Consider the following 6,000-nt stretch of genomic DNA (forward strand, 5'->3'; position numbering starts at 1 on the left):
CCCCTCCTGACTTCCCCACCAAAACTGATTACAGAGCTTCTCAATTTCGTCTATCAAGCTCTTAGGGAACCTGAACATATTCAATGTAGTAGCTAGGAATTGTCTGGATAACAGCTTTCAGCATCACTTCTTTTCCCCCACTTGAAAACAGCGCTCCCTTCCAGCTTTGTAACTTCTGTCGAATCTTATCTTTAATAGACCGAAAGTTGTCCCCTTTTCTTCTCCCCACTGTTGCTGGAAGACCCAAATACTTTTGATGACATTGAACCACCGGAACTTGAAGGATCTGATGAATATCATCAATAGTTCTAGCATCAGTGCCCTTTCCGAAAGCCATAGCAGACTTATCGAAATTAATGACCTGCCCAGAGGCCTTTCCATAGACCTGCAACAAGTTCTTCAAAAAGCTGCATTCAGCCACATTAGCTTTCACAAACAGTAAGTTATCATCCGCAAAAAACAAGTGCGAAATTCCACAATCAGGACCAAAAACAATGTTAGTAATCTTTTTCTCCTCTACTGCTTGATTTAACATGCTGGACAGACCCTGAGCACAAATGAGAAACAGGTAAGGGGACAGGGGATCCCCTTGCCTCAGCCCTCTTTGCGGAGATATATTCCCTTTCACACTACCGTTAATATTAAATGAGAAATTAACATAAGTAATGCAATTGAGAATTTTTCTTACCCAAATGTCATCAAACCCTAACCTGACCATCATAGCCTCAATAAAAGTCCACTCCACCCTATCATACGCCTTGGACATGTCAAGTTTCAGGGCTAAAGGACCATTAACTTTCCTAGTAGACCTCTGAATAACATGTATGCATTCAAACCCTACTAAAGCGTTATCAATAATTTGTCTACCCGGTATAAAAGCAGACTGAGCATTATCAATAATCACATCCAGAACCAATCTAAACCTATTAGCTAATGCCTTAGAGATAATCTTGTAAATTATATTACAAAGGCTAATAGGTCTAAAATGATTCATACAAACAGCATCTTTAATCTTAGGTATAAGGGCAATCACAGTATCATTAATGCAATGTACAGAATTGCCATTATTCAAAAAATCAAGACAAACCTTGGTAATGTCCCTGCCAACAATAACCCAATACTTCTGAAAGAAAAGCGCAGGAAATCCATCTTTGCCAGGAGCCTTTATTGGAGACATGTCTTTGAGAGCCTTTACCACTTCCTCGGCTTTAAACACTCCTCCCAACTGTCTGTTCATACCCTCGGACACCACTGGCTTCACATGTTTAGTAACTTTCTCAATGTCTTCACTGGAAGGATCAGAGGTTGTGAACATATCTTGAAAATAATTCTGAATAACAGCTTCCACCTCCGAAGGTTTTTCAGCCCATCTGCCATTATTATCATGTAAACCCCTGATCCTATTTCTAGCTTTTCTTTTCGAAGTTTTCAGATGGAAAAACCTCGTATTTTTGTCACCTTTGGATAACCAATCCACTCTGGATCTTTGACGCCAAAACACCTCATCTTGAAGCTGAAGATCATCCAACTGTTTTTCCACCTCCTTAATCATCTCCCCGGAGACAAAGTTCTCCTCCCTACTTAAAAGGGATTCAAACTCTAACTTCTTCTCAGCAATACGCCTCTTCAAATTACCTGTATTTTTCATCCCCCAACCTTTGAACTTGCTAGCACATCTGGCAAGCTTTATAGGAACATCATAAAGGTCAGAAACTAGATCATTATCTTGCCATACCTCCTTCACAACATCAGTAAACTCATCTTTTAAGGTCCAAGCCTCTTCAAAATGAAATCTGCTTGTCCTTTTACCATCTTTGCTCTCGTAATTCTCTTTCTTTGAACCAAAAATAACCACTGGCTTGTGGTCTGAACCCCAGAGCTCAAGATGTTCAGTAGCAAAGTCTGCGTACATCAACTTCCATTGGTAATTGATGAGATATCTATCCAGCCTTTCCTTAATCACTCCATTTCCTCTGTTGCACCACCACGTAAAGCCCATTCTTGCATCTCCTGCATCAAACAGACTACAATCCTCTAAAACTTTTTTGAAGTTTTCTATCAGATAGTTAGGTCTGATAGAACCACCCATCTTCTCTGATTGATCCAAGATTTCGTTAAAGTCACCTCCGCAAATCCATGGACCATCATACATCTCACTCAATCTTCTAAGCATAGTCCATGTGTGAACTCTTTGCGACTGACACGGGTTGCCATAGACCCCCGTAAAACGCCATTTCTTATCATTCTCAACAGTAATCATACAATCAATATGAAAGAAAGAGTAACCCAGAATATGCACCGTACCTTTATCCCAAAGCACTGCTAAACCGCCACTTTTCCCCTCACAATTCACCACAAAGCAACCTTCCATCCCCACTTTCCTTCTCACAATGTCAACTTTTTCCTTACACATCCTAGTCTCCATCAAGAACACTATCGTAGGCTTCAATTTGTTGATGTGGTCATTCAACGCTTTGAACGTTCGAAGGGGGCCCAATCCCTGAACGTTCCAACTTATGATATTCATTGCGACCGGCGGACCTGCGACGCAGGTTCCACCGATAAAATAAGATTTTCTCCATTGGCATAGTCCTTCAAACTGGATAATGCTAATGGTTGTTCAGCTTTCTCAATCTCTTCTTCTTCATCAAGAACAAAGTTGTTTTCCTTCTCTCTGAGAACAACATTTGAGATGTCTGTAAACGGCGTCGTTCTCTTGCCCAGCTGGCCTTTCTTATTCTTGCCCAATTTTTGCACGGGCTTTTTAAATCCCTTTTCTCGGGCCTTTATTCTCAGCCCATTATTACCATCCTTCTTTTCTTTAATTTTTCCTTTAACACGCGCCAATAAGGCTCTTCCCCTAAAATCAGATTCCTGATTAATGTCAACGTCAACTAGGCTCATAATTGCCAGATCTTTCATAATCACATTTGAATTAGGAGGGAAAATATTCTCCTCATTCAAATTATCCTCAATGCCAGGAACAGTTTTGCCAACTTCCTTATTTCTCTCCGGAGGATCTTCTCTTTCCTTAACTACCATATCTTTTCTCAACTCTTCTGTTACCGGCATTCTTCTCCGATCACCACCTACCGAAGCAAACTGACTTCCTTCTTCTGAGTTCTTTCTCACCCTCTTCCCTTTATTCGCAATCCACTGGACAGGACCCGCCCTAATTAAGTCGTTATATTTCAATCCTTTGCCTACAACATCTCTTGACAAACTACATTCGTTCAATGGATGACCAATAATGCCACAGTTCAAACATAGGTCAGGAAGACGTTCATACCTAAGAACCGCTGTCACCATTGTTCCCTTCTCATCCATTTTAACTTTAAGCCCTCTCTTCAACAGTTTGCCTATGTTAACTTTTACACGAACTCTAATATACTTTCCAAGACAATCTCCTGAAGCTCCTGGATCCACTTCTTCTACCACCCCGATCTGAGCTCCCAACGATAATCCAGCTTCTTTATTGAGACATATCAAGGGCAGATTATGGATTTGGATCCAAAAGGATACCAACTCAAAATTAGCCGAGCTTATATCTCCAACTCCCGTCGGAATGTCAAGAGCAATGAGTTTCTCTTGAAATTTCCAAGGTCCTCCTACTAGCACCCTTCTTCTATCCTCCTGTGATTCGAAATGAAACACAAAAAGATTTTCTCCTACTGATTCCACCACCATAGCTTTCTTAGTCTTCCACAAAAAGTTCACCGTTGAGATGAAACCTTCTCTGTTAATCCTTTTCGTCGTGAGTACTTTGCCAAACAGAGAATTTGCCACCTTCTGTTCGCCAATATTCCTTGCCTTCTCACCCAAATCACAGACCGTGATATCATCATCGTCTGAGAGAGATAATGATTGGTAAAGAGAGGAGATATCCATATTCTTCCAAGAACCTTAAATTCTCAGAGAGAACGCACTATTCTGTCAGAGACAGAAACTTTTTTTCCCCTCTATCTCATTTTATTTGTCACTTTTTACACTTTTCGATGCTCGAAAAATTTATAAATTTATACAATAAACATTGATTTTTTATTTTTACCAATAACATAAATGTGTCTGCTGGATAGATATTAATGATGTGTTTGACAATATTACGTTTAATGTATTTTTAATATAAGTATGTGTAAAAATGAAAATATGAGAATTGAAATGGGACGGGAAAAATATTATATATTTTGGATTTTTTTAATTGCATCAGAAAAAATAAAAAATCATTCAATGATCATATTTATTAACAGGTTGAATATGGTACGAAGTGATGTAAATGTATACTCTTCTATTCTTCCAAACTATAAATTCTAGAAGGGATGAAATCAGAAAGTATGAAATATATATATATGAAAGACAAAAAAGACATGTTTGTTTACCAGAAATCAGGAAATAGTCTTGCTCACAATAATGGTGAAATGGGCATCAAAACCATGCCCATGCTCATTCAAATAACATCCAAGACTTTACATAATTTTTTTAATTAATCCCAAAACATCATTATTGAATAATAATTAATAAATTAAATAAGTGGAATTTTCTTATATTTTTTTATCGCTAGAGAAGAGGAAAGGTTTGTAAGAAGAATTGAACTAACTAAATGTTGTCTAGCGCTTATAACATTTAAATTATAGTTCACTCGTAATTAAGTGGATATTTAAACTTTGAAACCATATAGTAATAATTTAATAATAAATCTTTTCCTCTTTTATTTATTATAATTAATTTTAAAAATTTGACCAATAATAGTACTATTTGAAATTCATTATTCAATTTTAGTTAAATACCCTTATTTAAATCCACTTATATTAATTTTATTCGCATAACAACTATTGAATAAGTATGTTTCCTTATATTTAGCATTTTTTTTACCAATTGATAAATATTTAATGACTAAAACGTTGAATCTAATTTACTCAACTGAGAAGAACTAAATATAACTGAACCAAAATTTTCATATCATGTTATAATCGATAATAATAAAAAAAATTGATTAGTACTGATAAAGCAATAAATATATTTCTTACATTCGCTAAATTTTTAATACATATTTATTTCATACATATATTAACATATTTGAATTTTATATAAATTTTATTTGTTGATATCCGCAAAAAGACATATAAATTTTTAATTCAAGTATATTTATTTATTTCAAATGTAAAAAAATAGGACCACAAATTAAAACAGAAAAACAAAAAGAAAAAAAATAATAGGAGGACTAAGATAAAAACAAAAGTAAAAAAAAATATTTAATTGCAAAATTGCAATGCAATCAATATACTTAATTGTATAGACAATGAAGCACATGGGTTTCCTATATATTTGCTGTTCTAATTACGTATCATATATATTATCAATAATTTTTGCATTTCCCATTTAAATTGCCATTTGACAACTGTTACTCGTTGACCTTGTTTATTTTTTATCCTATGGTTTTAATATTCGTAATAAAAATTACATCATATAAAAAATTACATGTATAATTTTTTTAGCATTAAAATTGTGGACCGTGCCTCCATCTCATCATCACCGGGAGCTTTTCCTTTTCACTAGAATATCCTTATGTTTCAGCTTTATTGCATAAATTCAAAAACTTTAGGAGGAATTTTTAGTTTGAAATTGTCATTTTTTTTTTGAAAATGTTGTTGAATTATTGATATAGTAAAGCATGCCGAGTTTCGAGAAATTTGTTTTTTATTTAAACAATTTTTTAGGAAGTGTGATAGTAAAGTTTAAATATAAGAAAGAATTGTATAGAAATATTACTAACATACATATTCCATATATTTATTATATTATCTATAAATATAACTAATAAAGTATAATGCATCACTAAGTGATATAGTTGATAAAATATTTAAATCACTCAGTGGTAATATATTGTAATTTTAAAAACTCTATGTACAAATAACATAATGAAAAAACTCTATAAAAATTTCACATAAAAACATAACTCAATTCGTCTATAGTTTTTTTTTTGTCTTGCACTAAAACTAAATT

The sequence above is a fragment of the Mercurialis annua genome, linkage group LG7 (assembly GCF_937616625.2).
Source record: "Mercurialis annua linkage group LG7, ddMerAnnu1.2, whole genome shotgun sequence".
Classification (NCBI taxonomy): Eukaryota; Viridiplantae; Streptophyta; class Magnoliopsida; order Malpighiales; family Euphorbiaceae; genus Mercurialis; species Mercurialis annua.